Genomic DNA, 16,464 nt, shown 5'->3' on the forward strand with positions numbered 1-16,464 from the left:
GGTGGGACACACTGTTCTCGTGGGGCCGTGCCCGTGGGTGGGACATGCCCTGCCCGTGGGGCCGTGTTGTCGCCCCGCCGCGGACCGGGGTTCTCCCTCCTCAGCCCACAGGGTCAGGGGGCCGTAGTCCCGCCCCGCGCTGTGCCAGGCCCCGCCCCAGCAGCGGCCGCTGGCCAATGAGAAGCCGCCTCGCCTGGGTCCGCCCCTTCCCCGCTGTCATCACACTCCCGCACGTGGAGGGGGCGGGTCGTAGGCGGGGTCCAGTCCCTGTGATTCACCAGCCATTGGCCGCACGGCCCCGTGTCTCGCCCCGCCCTTTGCCCTGCCCCGCCCATAACACCAATCAGCGCGCGGGAGGCGGGCGCGGGGGGCGTGTCCCCAGCGGTACCCGGAAGGAGCGGAGGAGCCGCGCACAGTCGGGGCCGCGGCAGCAGCGGCGGAGGGGGCGCTGGTGGGTCCAGCGGGGCCGCGGCGGGCAGGGCCGGGGGGCGCGGGGCACGACCGGGCTCCGGCAGGGACGGGCCGCTCGTGCGGCGTGCGAGGGGGTTCGTGCGCCTCATCTCCGCTGCCATCCCCTATTTCCAGAAGGTTCGGGGGGGGCCGTTGGGACCGGGGGCCCAGACCGCAGGGGCGAGCGGGAGTTGGGGGAGGCGCGACCAGGAGGGGCCGTGATCGGGTAGTATGGGGGAGGCCGTCAACGGAATGGGGGACTATGAGCGAGGGGGGACCGTGATCGAGATGGGGGCCTCTGAGCTGGGGAAATCATGACTGGGATGGGGGTCTATGGGTTTGGGGTATGGTGACCAGGGTAGGGAACTGTAGCCGGGGCACTTGGGCCGGTAAGGGGGCTGTTACCGGTGGAGGCTGTGGCAGGAGGTGCTGGGGCGAGGGGGGGCAAGCGGCGGTATGACCGCAGAGCGACTTTGGGGGGGAGATGCCTGGGGGAACTGAGGCTTCGGGAGGGCGTGTATGTCAGAGGCAGGTGTGGGGGGATGCAGGCTGTGCTGCGGTGTGTCCCCGATCCTGACTCCCAGTTCCCTGGCAGCTCAGGGAGGCTGCGCTGCCCCTGGTCTCGCCCACCAGGGCCACGTCCTCTGCTCTGTGACATGGGCAGGAACAGCCTGTCCGCGGCTCTGCCCGCACGGTGGGGCTTTCTCCTCCTCCTCCTCCTCCTCTTCTTCCTCCCGCGGGCATCAGCTCCCACCCAGCTGGGACGTGGTGGGTTGTCCCCCGGGATGGCCGGCGGCGGTGGGGCCGGGTCCCTCCGGGGGGGCGGGAGGCGCGGCTCGGGCGGCACCTGCCCCGGGGGTCCCTCCCCAGGCCCCGGCGTGGGGGTGCGGGGTGGGCGCCGGGGCGGATGTGAACCCCGGCATCCGCCGCCCTCTGGTGACAGCCAGCCGCGGGCGGAAGGGCCCGTCGGGGACAGTCACCCACCCGAAACCAGCAGCTGCCGACCTAGCAAGGTTTTCAAGCGGTTTGCGGGTTTTATACAGAAATCACGCAGGCAGCGTGCTGTTGGCAGCTCGGGTGTCATGTTTGGAAAGGTGGCCTGTTAGGTAAGGAAGAGGGAATGGCTGCGTGGTGGGTGCTGGGGAGGTGGGCTTGCTCACAACCCACCCGTGAACGTGATCCATCAGGACGAGGGGCAGACACTTTCCTCGGGGGTTTCCACACTCCTTTTATTATTTTTCTTTGAAGGAAGGAGTGTGGAATTTGCAGCTGCTGTGGAAAGTGTATGGTAGAGGAATGTTGTGCTCTAAATTTAAATTTTAAAAGTAATTTCCACTCATTGCCTTTTTAAAAACATCAGACAAGCAGAGGTCTTCTTACAGACTTGCCCTCTCCCTGAATCGTGTTCACTGGCATCAGCAAAGAGGGGAAGTTGGGAAATTGTGGAGAGTGTAGCAGGCTTGAACCCTGACACGAAGCAGTGTCTTGGCAAGCTTGGTAACACGAGGAGATGAACAAGGTCCGGCAGGTTACACAGAAGAAAACTCCCAATGTGATAGTGTTAGAGTTACTTTTGGCAGGGCTGGGCTTTAGGTTGAGGACAAGGAGAATGAAGTCATCCTGTAAAGCCTCGTCACCGCCTTGTTTCACAGCAGCAATTCCCATAGTGCGGGTCTCTGCGTGAGTAAGTGAGTGGCGGGGCCCTGATGGGGACTCCGCAGGTCCCAGCATGCAGTCCCTGCACTAGGGCAGGGCATTGGTGGGAGTTGGCAGGGCTGAGGGGTTTGGACACGGTTGGTTCAGAGGGACGCTGCTGCCACAGCGTTTGTTGCCTGGGAGTCAACACTTGCCCTGGGCTGACCTCCAGCCCCTGCTCCCATAACATCTAACTGTAACACTGGGTTCCTGCTGACTTTGGTGGGGCCTTCCCATGGAGCTTGGGGTGGTCAGGACAGCCCTGGAGGAGCCCTGGACAGGAGAGCCCTGCTGTCACTGCAGATGTAGAGCTGCAGCCCTTGGTGAGCTGGGCTTGTGGACCAAGGTCCAGCCATACTTGGAGCAGTGCTGGGGCTGTTCCAGCTGTGCTACTCACTCGTCTTGTTTCTCTTCCTCATGTGAGAGGTTTCTTACCACTGAAAGAAGGATAGCTGGTGGGGTCACTCTGCACTGTGGGAACTCTGCTATTCAGAGGCACAGCTGAGGACCTCTGTTGCTTCCCTGCTTTTGCAGCAAGTTGTGCAGAGCAGCTCTCTATGCTCTATTTTTCATGTCTGCCCTCTCCAGAAGTGGCCTTTAGGGAATTGTAGATAATTTAAATTTTACTGGTGGGGCTGCTCTTTCACTCCTGTTGGCTTACTCCAAATTGGATGAAGGCCGCAGCCCCTACACCCTCCCTCAGCTTGTGCTGAGCTTTCTCAACCCCTCTGCCCTTGGCTCTCTTCTCTCTCTGAGCCTGCAGAGCAGGAGGAGGAAGTTCCCTCCCTATGTTCAAGGGACCTCTGAGGGCAGAGAAGCACATCTTTGCCCCTGGTCTTCCTCCTTGCTGTCTGCTACAGGCTGTTTTCCCAAGCACTTTTCTGCATGACTGTGCTGAGTAAGTACCAGAGGCCAGAGATACCCAAACTTTGCTCTCTGAGTCTGAGGGTGATTGAAGGGGATGTTTATTGATCTGAGTCTTCAAAGTCAAAGCTTCTTGGCTCTTTCCAAGTCCTTTACATGTTCTTACTGCTCTGGGCCTGCCTGTGTTTGTCCTCTGATAGATCTGGTTGGCACCATCGTGTGTTGTGTGGAAATGCACCGTGCCTGGGGGCCAGGACACTTCCTGATGCAGAACGAGAAAACCTGTTGTTGGGAGGTATGTGACCACAGACGTGAAAGGAGAAAGTGAAGCCATATGGTTAGAAAAGTGTTGTCCTCAGCATGCTGTCAATGGAGCTCTAATCAAATTATCAGAGGCTTTGGTAGCTGGAGGAATTAATGAGTTGGGTTTGAAACAGGACAGGTGTGAAGGGCAGCATGGGAGAAATCCTGAAAGGAGATATTTGTATTCTAGCAGATGGTTTGTTGCAGGTTACTTAGTGAGATTGTTGCAGGTTACTTTGTGAGAGTCTTCTGTGAGAGGCTTTTGCCTGATGTCTCTCCACGTTGCATAATTCCCATGGACCCCATTCCTCCAGGGAGCTGTGTGAGTCTCTGTGTCCTGGGCACTGTGTTTCTGATCCTTCCTTCTGTCTGCAGCATCTGGCACCTCTGCTTTCTGGAGCCTGTTTTTTGACCAGCTCGGTTCCTTTGTTCCTCCATTTTGCTTTTACTCATGAGCAAATGAGCCAGGTGAATATAACATCCAGAGAGCTTGGTCTCACAAAGTTTGAGGTCTGCTTTAAAAATTTTTTTCTTTGACAGGGAATTGTCTCTGTTCATCATCGCTTTGGCTTTGCCCCTCTCTTTCACAGTCTCCCTTGCTTGGCCTGTGAATGCCCAGCTGCCAATTAACATGTTTTTCCCTGTTTCTGTCTGCATCTTCAGCTGGTTGTGAATCCTGAGTGAAGAGCAGCTGGGATCACATGCTCTGCATTTCAGAGAGCTTCTTCAGGACTGGCCAGTGGTTTGCAGTCATACTTGCCCATGGCCTGGACTAGCCCCCAGCTAAGCAGCATGATGGTAGAACAGTACTTGGATGGGAAACCTTCAAAGGAGTCCTGTGTGCTGCAAAATGGGAAGTTAGTGATTCAGCTGGAAGTGCTTTTTAGTAACGAATCCATGTCCCAGGCCAGGGCTGATGTCAACCCTGAGATTCCTGTTGGAAGTGAACAAAGATGCAAAGCTCTTTATGCAAGAGCTGAGGTGGTAATCCAGATCTCCTGGCCTCAGTCCATTTGGGGTAATTGCATTCTTCCTGGGTAATGTTTTCAACCCATCCCTGTCAGATATATTGCCATCGCTTCCTGTGCTGCTGCAGTATGTGGGTGGCAGTACTTCAGCCATGTCCAAAGCAATTCTTGTCACCGCTCAGGCTTAGTGCCTTTTGAGCTGTCACTGAAAGACAATGTGCTAGAGCAGGGACTTGGTGGAGGGTTCTCAATATATGTATGTTTACATATACACATGCTGCATTTACTGGGGCTTGTTCTGCTTATAAGCTCCCCAGAGCGATAGCCCTTGTGCCTAGCTGGTACAGTTTCTAGGAGGGACTTCTCCTGGGATGCCAGTGCAGGTGTTGTTAAGCACAAACTTTCTGGGTGCCCTCAGGACTGTTTTAAGGGCTGAAGCCCCAGGAGGGTAGTGTGGCCATGCCTCCCTGCACCAGGATGTGAGGACTGTGCTTCTGGGGCGCTGGCAGCCTGTCTGCTCGCAGTGCTCTGCTCCCCGGGACAGCAGCTCTGGTCACAGCTGGGCTGTGCTGTGGTGGTGCTGCAGGATGATTGCCTGTGTGGATGGTCAGGCTGGGGAGCAGGGTCTGCCTCACGGCAGCTTTTGCCCATCATGCCTGCAGCCAGGGGAAGGTCAGACCTTATCCTGGGGAGGCTGATACCATCCTGGTTTTCAGCAGCTGCTATGTACAAGGACCTAGCCCCACAAAGTGTGATCTCCAGTGGTCTGCAATTAAAGCACTGGGAGCCTGGGGAGGAGACTTAAACAACATCTTTGTGATGGTGTTGGCAGGCTTCTCGGAGATTTCTATTAAGCAATTGTCGTTTTCTCCCTTCCCTGTAGCCTGGGAAACGCTGCGGCATTGGATTTGTCTTGGTCTGTTTGGGTTGTTGGGAGGGGTGTCTCTCCAGCAGTGGAGTTTGTCCCTCCCTGCCCCAGCTCTGTGTCTCCATGGGGTGGCTTAGCAGGTGGCCTGTGGGGACCACAGCCAACGCCTGTTCTTGCAGATAAACCATATGCCAGTGCACCCACTCGAGTACAGCAAAGCCTGTGTGGTGGAGAAACCTACAGCTGTGTGGGTGGACAAGAACAAAGCCAAAGGCACAGAAAGGCCTTTATTTCCCACAGAAATCTGGGATGGGAGATCATGGATGTGACCCTTAGCAGCTCTCTCTGGGGAACCATCTGGAGTCATGGAATTGGGGGTCTGGAACCCAAGAGAGAGTCATCGCTGCAGCTGGAGGGGCAGCCTCAGCACTGATAAAAGACGTGGTGGGGTCTTTGAGCTGGTGGAGTGCTTGGGGCCTCTCACTTCTGTGCATGGGCCATGAATTCACTTGGCTTGGATGAGCAGTTACTGCCCACACAGTGTTCCAGCAGAATCTGTGTGTGTGGACTTGTCTTTCCAGGTGACCCAAGACAGCCAGAACAAGCAATCTCAAGGCCACACTGCAAGGGCTGATAGCTGAGAGCTGCCTTTTCTGTCTGCTTCAGCCCTACACTGAGGTTAGCAACTTTCAAACATCACTGACTTCCCTTCCCTCATAAGGGCTGTGTGAAAAACAGGGAACTCTGTGCTCTTTTCCCCTTGGCTCACAGGGATAACTCCGTAGAGTAGAGGTCACCCCGGTGAGGATCTCCCACAGCCGAGGTTTTTTGGGTGCTCCTGCATCCCACCTGGCTGTCAGCGTGGCAAAGGGAACCTGTCTGTGTGGAACCAGTGCTGCTAAGACTGTTGAACCCTGCACACAGTTGTCAGGAGCTGAAGGGTGGTGTGTTCTAAACCCTTGGCAACTTGCAGTCTGTGCTGTTTGCCACACTTGTCCTTCTGCATGCCAGCAGGATTGAATTGGCATTTTCCAGCATTTTCCAGTATTTTCCAGCTGCAGGTCCTTGCTGTCCTTCACCTGAACCCAGCTGAGACTTTACCCAGAGCTTATGGCAGATGTAATTGTTTTCTGTTAGAAGCATTTGGCTTTTCCCTGCATTTTCCCAGGATCTCGTAGCTTAGCTTTGGTGTGTGAAGCTCAGAGGAAGTGTTTCAGGAGGACCAGCAGTTTTTGTATTGCCACTGGCAAGGGATATTACCTGCTCTTGGAGCAGCCTGAGATGGCTGGGGGTTTCTTGCCCGGTCCATGGATGCTTGTGTGCCTGCCTAGAATCCAGCAGTGCTTGCCCCACCTGCACGGTGTGCTCTCACCTGGGAGGGAGACCTCATGAGGACTGTGCTTATGGGCAGGCCAAGCTGAACCCTTCTCTCACTCCAGAGCTTGGGTGTGATTTGGCCAGGAGAGATTATATGGGGAAGACATAGTTTAGCATGCATGGCTGCCCAGGCGCTGCAGCTCTTCCTTTGAAGTGGCTGCCAGGGAAGTTGGTACCAATCCAGAGGCAGCTGGAAACTGGGCCTCAAGCCATCTCATCCTTCAGCCTGGTGCTGAAGTGGTACCCACAGTGGGTGAGGCAGGGATAGATTTACCTGTGAAGGTGAAAGGAAGGAAGGAAAAATTCCTTGGCTCATGCCAGTGCTCTGTGCTGCAGATTACCAATCAGCAGTCAATGCAGGGACAGCAGAGCAGCCCCTTTATCCAGCTGGGTTGTGGCATTCACTAATACCTGTTCCCTGATGGGATTTTATATCTCTTTAGTGATGAGAGACATGGCAAAGACCAGAGAAAAGGCTTGCTCTCATTTCTGCTTTAGCTGCTTGTAGATCCCAGTCCAGTAAGTTGACAGCATACTCTCAGGGCTCCCCTGCCTTTTAACAAGGGACATTTTAACACAGGGCTCACAACAGAATCATCAAAAGGCTTGGTTTGGAAGGGACCATGAAGATCACATTCCAACCCTCTTGCTGTGGGCCAGGGGAGCCACACACTATCCCAGGTTGCTCAGGGCCCCATCCAGCCTGTCCTTGAACTCTGCCAGGGAGGGGCATCCACAGCTCCTCTGAGCAACCTGTGCCAGTGGATCACACCCCTCTGGGATAGTATGGGATCCACTTTTCTCCCACCTCTCCTTGCTAGCCAAATAGCTTTGTTTCTTCATGGACAGCATATCTCCCATTTATGTATAAAGTAGCAGCTTTTCCTGTTGCTTGGCCACAGCATGAAGCTGTTCTCTGGTTTGTATACCACCTTACTCAGGTGGTATCAGTGAGGTTATATCTGGGCTGAATTAGAAATTTTGGCTCTGTTTAGTGCAGCTGGTGGTAGTCTGGAAACTGATACAGCTTGCAGACCCATGGACAGTATTGCAGTGCCTCTCTCTTGGAAATGGTATTTCCCTGTCTGGGAAACCTAACGCTGGGCAAAGTGGAGTTTACGTCTTCAACAGAAAGCAGTCAGCCTAATGTTTTCCAGCCTTCTCTTGGTGTGTGTAGGCTGCCCTTGCTCCAGAGTCTGACCAGCTGATGCAGCACTAGGTCGTCTTTCCACTGAAAACCACAAGAAAATGCTGCCTCCTCCTTCAGAACTGGGACTCTGGGTTCCTTGTGCGTATTGGCACTGGAGTTATGCAAGGAATCCCCTATTTACCCTACCATCTCTGTGCAAATAGATTGGGCATTCAAAGATCCATCCTGTTCATGGGAGTGTTGGGACAGCTGGATCCTTGCGCAGTTCTTGCTGCTCCCAAGAATGGAGCAGAGGATCATCTGCTGAGGCTATTTTAGGTTTCTGAATACTGCCAGTGTCCCTCTGAGCTCCTATTTGTGTGCAATCCTATGGCTTCCTGCTAAGATCTGTGTGACAATCCTGTATCCTCAAGTGTGAAGGTTTTGCTTGGGCATACTGTCCTCCCAGGGATTAGGAAGATCTTTGAATCCCTCACTTACCTCAATATCTAAGCCGTATCAGCTGTATCTATCACCTTTATTTCTAACCTTTAGCTCCAAACATCCCTTGGACCTTGCTTTGCAGATGACCATGTGTTGCCTTGTGGGAAGCAGGCTGCAGTTTTCCAATCTTTTCCTGCCAAATATGCAGCATCCTTCCTGTTTGCAGCAGTTGATTCCTGTTGTCTCAGATGGGAGCATGCATTGCTGAAAACAGTCTTCCGCAAAACCTCCAGGTATGGAAATACTCCAAAGCCCACAGCTGAGTAAGATGAGGTCCTGGCTCTGGCCACCTTTGTATGGCTGGATGGCTACTTGCCATCTGCCACCACCATCCTCCAGCCCTCCAGTGTGGCACAGGGTGAGGCCTCCTGGCCTCTCCCTTCTTGGTACACCCTAAACTTTTGGCTTCCCTGCACATTTTGGTTTCCACCTGCTCAGGTAATTTTTCAGCAGCGCTGAGCATTGCTAAGTTTCGAGTTGAGGCAAGATATGTCTCTGCAGTTTTGGCCCATCTTTATTTTTAGCTGTGTAAGGCATGGTTGATGGTATCAGAAGGAAGTTACATGGCCTCCGGAGCTCCATGACTCATCTTGGATCAGAACTGAGGCTTTGCTAGCTTCTGCTATAACCCTCAAGTGATGTAACTGGTTGTGGGAAAGAGCAGAACAGAGAGAGAAGCAGAGCTTTTAGAAGTTGGGGTGGGTTTTTTTTTGTTTGGTTGGTTTCTTTTGTTTTTGTTATTTTTTTTGTTTGTTTGTTTTGCTTGTCTGCAAAGTCACTGAATTTAAATGTTGAAGAATATTGACAGGTATCACTCCTGAGTGTGGTTAGGAGGGTCCTTTGTTTTTTTCCCTTGTGTCTTGTGTGAGAGAGATGAAAAGGAGAGGAACTCTGCTTACCACCCAGGCTAGGTAACTGCTTAGTGGCATGTAGCAATGATAGGGAGGAGTTTTTAGGGCAAGAAACAAAGCAGGATCCTGTCTCCAATTCAAGCCACAGTGAGGTTTGGTGCAGCATTACAAATCTGCCTGAAGTGGAAACTGTCTGGAACTGGAAAACAGTGGCTTAGGAGGTGCCTGCCAGCATGCAGCAAGAAGAGTCTGAGACCCCCATTCCCATCAGATCTGGTACTACTGCAATGTAGAAAGAGCCGCTGGGGCTTTCTGACCTGCAGGCAGCTGTGTTGGGCTGGACTGAACAGGGGCTGCATGTCCCTGCCATGGAGCAGGCCCTGTAGGGCAGGTGAGGATGTTGAGGCATCCCTGCCTGCCACAGCACAATGGAGATGCAGTTGAAAAGGCCTCTATTCCCCAAATCTGTCAGCGTGGCTCTCTTGTGAATATTCTTCCTTGAGAATAGATAAGGTGGGGTGTTATTCACCTAGGTCCAGAGTAGGGTCCTTGTCCCTGAGGTGGGCAGGGATGAGACTTGTGGGAGTGGGCTTCCACCTCTGGCCCCTTTCCTTCCTTGGTGAAGGTTCTGCCTTTTACGGGTATGTTGAGGCTTTGGGATGTTTTATATGTGGGGCAGCAGGGAGAGGACAAGCAAGGGGGAACACAGATAGGGGAGCATGCTGGAGGGTATTGCTGTGGCAACTTGTCACTGACAAGGCAGAAGAGCAGTTGGGCAAATGTGCAAGGTGCCATAGCCCTGAGTGCAGCCCAGTCTCAGCTGTGCTATGGACTTGGCATCCCTGGACTCCTGTCTGACAATTTGGCATCTGGAGCTGTTCTCCTCTGGCAGCAGCCTCAGGATGAGTGGCCAAAGGTGTTTTGTCCATCTTTTCTCCTCTTTTCCCCCTTGCTACAATGTGGGCAGGCAGCTCCCCTTTACAGACCTGTTTGGTTTGAAGCCCTGAGCTGCAGAGCAGGCCTGGCCAGGAGCAAACCAGTCTCTTGATCCCTCTCACTGTACCATGGGAGAAAGCAAGTCATTCCACTGCCCTTGCTTATCCCCAGTTAATCAATTTAAGTGGCTCCAGCCATGACTGCACCTTCCCAGGATGCCTGGCCCTGTGCTGTGCTGTTCCATGCACCTTGCACAGCCAGTTTGCTTTGCTCCAGGGTATCTGGACTTTGAGGGAGAGCAGTCGCTCTTGTGACCCCTCTCATATGGTCTGAGACCATCCTCTGGGGCTGGTAAAGAAGAAGTTAAACATTTTTGAAGCTGTCTTTGGGTAGAGCCCTTACCAGATACTTGTAAGAAAGCTGGCTTCTGTTGGTGAAGGGGACATCATGCACTCACTAGCAGAGGGTATGGGTCAGGAAGCCATCTCCAGCCTGGCCATAATGTGAGTGTGACTGAGACCTGACCTGTCATCCATGATATGCCTAAGGGCCTGGATGTAAGCCAGGAAAAAGGACCTGCTGGCAGCAAGCACAGCTTGCTCGTGTCAACATGGATGGCTGTGTGAGCTGTAAACCTCTCTCATTACACCTCTCAAAGGTCACTGCTGGCAGCAAGCTACAATGCCCTGCCCACAGCTCTGTGCTCTGTGCCCAGAATGAGAGGAGAACAATGTTCTTGGAGATGTATGGAGGTTAGTTGTGTGGGTTTGCCATGGGGTGCCACATGTTGCTCTAGTGCCTGTGGCCAGATTCAGTCTGGGACTAGAGTGTTCAGTCAAAAATGGATGGGAAAGGATGCCTGTCTCTGAGCTGTCCAAATAGCTCTACACTCACAAATGTCATAATCCTTGCCTGAGCTGTAACTCCTCCTTTCAAGGGTACAAGGCCTCATGTATTTAATGAAAAATATTTCACCTTTCCAAAATGCCCTAGTGCCCTTCTGTGATGTAGGGTTACTGTAAGATCTGCAAGGACTGCCCATTTCTGTTCAGTTCTGCAGTTTCAGTCATCTTAAAACTCCCTAATAGTCTAGACTTGTTTGCACAATGTTCCCTGGACTCGAGACCCTGGTGTTCCCAAGGGAGAGCAAACAAGGAGGTGGAAGCTGGAATATGGAGTCTCTGGGAAAAGCTGCCTGTGGCAGACAGCTGTCTGCTTCCTTCCTCTCACTTCCAACAGGTTTTTTCCGCTTTCAGAGATGAACAGCTTGCTCTGCACTGGGAGCTGGAGTCCCTTCCTGTGGAGGAATCTGGGATGCTGGTACCTGACACTGAAGGCAGTTTTGAGTCAGCAGCTTGAGCACTCTTTTCCATATATGTGACCTTCAGCACTTGGTGCGAGAGCTGGTGTTACATTATATTATGGGTGCAGGTGATGGCAGAACATGGTAAAAGTCCATTGAGCCACCTTGTAGTTCCTCCTGATCCCACTTTCACAGCCAGTGGTTTCTCATCTTTCTCCTGGACTGAGGCCCCAAAATGTGATATGAAATACGGAGTGATGCAGCAGAGGAGGCTCTGGGTCATATGTGTGTGTTGGGATGGGAATTGCCATTTTCTAGGGCAGAGAATGTTTTCTCTTTTATCCTTTGTAAAACACCTTGCCTGCCAAGATTGCTGCCCAAGGCTCAATCTCTGGGGTGCTGTGACCCCATGAGTTACAACCATGTCATCTTTGAAGTGCTGCCCCCTCTTTTTCTGTCTTACCTGTTCATATTGCACGGTTTTAAGCACAAAGGACCAAAAAAAGCCCAAAGGTAGTGGGATCATATACTCTGCTGCCGATTTGGGGAGGATTTAAGATAGACAGTGGGAGAGGCAACCAAAAGAGATTTCCTCCTGGTTGAGCCATGGTGTTGAAGCTGGGAGAGTACTGTGTGGGTTACTTGCTACTTTGCTTTGCCTCTGCCATCGTCTGAGGCAAGTCCAGGACGTGCATGCCTACCTGTAATCAGGTGGGGACACCATCCTAAGCAGTGTCACTCTGAAAAATTTGACAGTGCTCTGTGGGACGTCAGGACCAACCTGAATGCTGCTGCTGTGGGAAGAGTGGTGGGGATTTCAGCAGAGAGGTGATAGATCAGTGGGACCAAGTGGAAACTTGGACTCCATGGGTGTTTCTACCTGCATTCCTTAAATTGTGAGAACGTAGCTTAGTCCATCTGTGCTGTACAGATTGTCTGGAAGATGTATGAGGAATGGTTTGCAAGAGCCAACTCAGCTCCAGTCAGGCCAGGAGAAAATGCCTGGATGCCATGTACCAGGGTTTGCTTATTGCCAGTCAGCGCTGCTGGAGCTGTCAGGCCAGCACTGCCACTCAGCCCTTTCTATACCAGTGTTTGCATTGCTGATGAGATTAGCATAGCTGGGCCAGCAGTGGACAAAGGGCGTAATTCTCAAGATCCTCTCTGCTGTGGCTGCCAGCAAAATAAAGCAGTTATGGCATCAAGTAGGGAGTCTGAGCTTTGCTTTCAATTAATCTTTTAACAGCAGCAAAAGCTAAAAATATAAGCTGTTTCTGAGGAGCTAGAATATTCTCAGTCTTTTTCATCTAGGTCTGGTCTGCTGACCTCTTTCCTAGGCTGATAGCCTGGGATCTTAAGGTATTTGCAATGATCTGTTCTGACCATGTGATAAATCTGGAGAGAGAGAACAGAAAAATATGTGGCATCAGTCTTCCACCGTGAAAGTGCTCCTCTTGCTGCTGTGCCTGTTCCTTGTAACCAAAGGCTGTTTTGTGTCTTAAGATTTGTTGAGGAAAGAGACAGCTCTTCTCTTTCTTCTGTGCAGCAGCTTCCCTGGCAGCTCAGTAGGAATGATTTATTACAGATTTCAGCTGTTTAATTCTGTTTCCCTACAATATGACAGAGTTGGAGTAACTGAGCAAAATGCAGTGATGTTTCCGGAGGAAGGCTGCTATCAGAGGCCACCCCTGTAGCAGAGGCTGCAAGCAAGGAGGAACAGTTTACCAGGAAATGCCTGTGTTCATGTACTGGGCACTTTTGGGAAGGAGAAGGCATCTCATCCTTAAAGCTTCCTCCCTACAGGACTACATTGCTGATGAAGCTTTTTGAGCAGCAGTGAGAATGCTGCCCTCCAGAGCCTGGGAAAGGTCTGACCAAAGTGGTGATCTGGGAAATTCTGTCCTTAAGTGAACCTTCAAGTGCTATTTTTGGAGTGTAGGTTTTCTCTTTTTTTTCTCTTGGTTTGTGGGTTGGGGGTTTTTAATTACATTTTGGTGGTGGTTTGGGCTTTTTTTGGTACTGAAAAGACGAGGTATCGTTTGTGCCAATCCCTGTAAGGCAAGAGAGAATTTCTTTGGAGTGAGCTGGCCTGAAACTCGATACGTCTCTGATGTGTGTTAACAGAGAAATGAAAAGATAGTACCATAAAGTGATAGGGGATAATGAATTTCATCTAGTATTATGTTGTCCTGGGAGATAGAGCTGGGGCAAGGGTATTGCAATAATGTTATGCTTTACATGACAATAACAGCAAATACCACCTTAACACACTTCCCCGGGGACGGGTGAAAGGGTCAGTTTTCAGAGTATCCCCAGGAAGGTGGATCGAGGCAATCAAGAAGACAGAAGCCTGGGAAAAGATGCCAGGAGACTTACAGATGAGCAGTGTGTAATAGCTGTGCATTTTTTGCAGCTTGAGTTCGGTTTTCCCATTCTTTGTCCCAGCTGAACTGAGCAATGCTGGGCTCTTAACCTCACTGCAATCTTGAGAAACATACTCAAGAAACCACGGCTTTATTAACATTCATGAGATGTCTGACCCAGAGCTTGAGCGAACAAATCTTTAACTTACCTGTCTACAAGGCAGATAGATGAGTGCTGGTTTGTTAATGCACCAGTCAGGTATCTTAAAGAGTTCTGCTGTGGGTGAACACTGCTGTAGACCTGGTCCTGGGAAGCTTTACTGGTTAGCAGGTCCTCAAAAGCGTTTCTGTGGGTGGATGATAAAAACAGAGAGCCTGAGGTCAGTACCTGGAAACTTACCAGCCCCTAGAGCTGGACCAGAGTATCAAGTCTTTACTCAAACACACGAATCTTTTAAGGTGAAGAATGCCATGACTTGTTCTCAGTGAAGCATCCAGTCCCCTAGCAGCCTGTTGAGACCTATGGCACTCTTCTGATTTATAATGTTCTCTCTGGGTTTTTAATTTAATTTTTTTTTTTTTCTGGGCTATGCTAAGTTACTGCATGTCCTGGTCCCCTTTGGTGGCAGAGAGCATGTGGGTCAGTTTGTGTAGCCCAGCAGAGCTGGGTGCAGTCCATATGGCCAGCAGCAGATTGGGGCCAGCTTCTGCTTTAAGAGAGATGGTAATAGAGGAGATTGACAATTGGGAAAGCTGCTTGATGTAGAATACGTGGGTACCTTTTAATCCCTCCCCATCACTGGGTTTCTCAGAGGTTTCAGTACCACTCTTGCTCTACTCCCATGCTGTGCCAGGGGCTGGGGGCTGCCCACCCACTCTCCTTCCATGGGGCAGGGCCAGCATGCTGTGACTCAGTTTCCCTGAAGCCTGAGGAGAAGGAAAGGGGTGTGGAGCAGGACCAGAAAGGGGTGGAGGGGAAGTTACAGCAGCTGGTAGGAAATGACATTTTTGGGTGCTGCAAGGTGGCCCTACCCCATCCTGTCTGCCGAGGTGGTATTTTGGGGTGCAGTAGTACAAGCTGGCTCTGTCTGCCATGGAACTGATGTTTCAGGATGTTGTTGGGCAGCTCTGTTCCAGCTGTAGAGCTGGCATTTTTGGCAGCCCTTGCTCCATACTGCTTTTTCCTCTGCCAGGGATCATGCTAGGAAGTGAGACCTGGCTGTACCTTCCATGTCCTCTGCATTCACACATTCAGGGTGCATAATTGCACGTAATACTCACAGTCCCATGGCACTGCTTCCCCAGTTTGTGACTTTGGGCTGCTGGTCAGGATATCAGTCTGAGCTTATCTCAGGATAGGCAAGAATCAGTGTGCAGGCTGTGTAGTAACAGCCTGGCATCCCTTACTGGCACTAATCTGCTCCTGATCATGGAACAATGGCTCTACCTGGGGGCAGGAGCAGAGGAGTCCAGACTGAAAATGGGGGTGCCCAGTCCCAGCTGTGTCCTCCCTCATCCCTATTCCTCTGTGTAACTCCAAATCTGCATGCATGGACAATGTTTTGTAATAAACCTGTTGAACTGAGGGCAGGCAGAGCAAAACCAAGAGCCCAAACCCTGCCTGTGCTGCTGCAGCAGTGTGAGGCACAGTAGTTTGTAATGATGATGAGCATGGCCAGAGACATCCCTCCCACCCTGTTGTGTGTATTTGATGCTTCCTTTGAGCTACCAGCAGATTGTCAGTACAGATCTTTTGTAAGTGGAGAGTAGGTCCAGCTTCCCATGGATGCTGCAAACCGCCTTGCTTCTGTAAAACTCTCTTCATTTGAGGCAGTGCCCTAAGGGTTAAGCCACAGTTGTGGGATAGGGTTTGTAACAGGAACAAAGAGGGCTTTTAAGGTCTGTGTTGGCCTAGGAATAGAGGGAATTGATTGAGCCTTTCCCAGTGTGTTGAATTACAAAGGTCATGGAGACCCTTTTGCTGGGAGGCAGCAGCCTTTGAGGTCCCTGCTGGAAGTGGGGCAGAGAGAAAAGAAATTGTGAAAGTCAGTGAGAGCAACTTAGTGGAGAGCTTTAAGAGCAGGTGAAAACTGGAACTGCGTCCTGGGGTAAATAATGAACACAAGGCTGGGTACCTTCTCCCTGTGATTTTTGGGTGGTTTGGTTTTGCTCCACCTCCTTCCCCTATTGCATTTACAGCAGCCCCACACATGGCACGTGAATTAGCAGCACCTTGGTGCACCAGAATTTGGGCCTCTCCAAATTCTGCCCCTGCTCAGGGCTGGTGAAGGCAGCAGAAGGTAAGAGGCAGTGCCTGTAAGGGAGGATCTTTCCAACATGCAGAAGAGGGCAGTCTCTGGTGCCTACAGGGACATTTTGCCATGACAGAAGAGGAAGCTTCTAGCTGGTTTCCAAGCCCCTCTTCTTAATGTTGCCTTCTCAGGGTGTCACTTGGGGCATAGCAGCAGAAGGTCCAGCAGAAGGAGCTAGGGAAGGGATGGATGCCAGAAACCACTGTTTCCCTTCCTGCAGCAGGATGAAAAGTGGAAACAGGTAGTTTCCATCTTGAGCTTTGGATGGCATGAGCCATCCAGCCAACACACCCAAGATGTGTATGGAAAAAGGTGGTTTAGTCCTTAAAACTTTAAGGTTTAAAGTGCCAGGTTAGCAGGCATTTGGCCATTCAGCCCCATCCATTGGCACAGGCGTGCTCCCCGATCTGATCTTTTATTTAAAGTAATTCCACTTCTGATCCCTATGTTGGATCAGATCACCTTAGATGTGATTTTTGGGGCAAAGGACTGCTTGGGCTCTGCCTGGGAGATGAAAGCTGGTTCCAGGGAATATCCCATG

At 51.6% G+C, this 16,464-nt stretch overlaps 1 protein-coding gene across 33 annotated transcripts in view; it reads left to right on the forward strand.

Annotated features, from left to right (window-relative positions):
* The first annotated feature begins 208 nt into the window (after positions 1 to 208).
* The window catches only part of ATOSB (atos homolog B), a 37,930-nt gene continuing 21,674 nt past the window's right edge, over positions 209 to 16,464 (forward strand). For 3 of the 33 annotated variants that reach the window (XR_015280582.1, XM_086868143.1, XM_086868142.1), the window contains exon 1: positions 216 to 451. The gene's annotated coding sequence lies outside the window, so the exon portion shown is untranslated. Of the gene's footprint in view, positions 677 to 1,274; positions 1,557 to 3,209; positions 3,305 to 5,729; positions 5,827 to 8,240; positions 8,392 to 16,464 lie in introns of those variants that run through there. The other 30 variants (XM_086868166.1, XM_086868156.1, XM_086868165.1 and 27 more) reach the window with 26 other exon arrangements.

Source organism: Cyanistes caeruleus, chromosome Z, assembly GCF_971803275.1.
Source record: "Cyanistes caeruleus chromosome Z, bCyaCae1.hap1.1, whole genome shotgun sequence".
NCBI classification, from domain to species: domain Eukaryota; kingdom Metazoa; phylum Chordata; class Aves; order Passeriformes; family Paridae; genus Cyanistes; species Cyanistes caeruleus.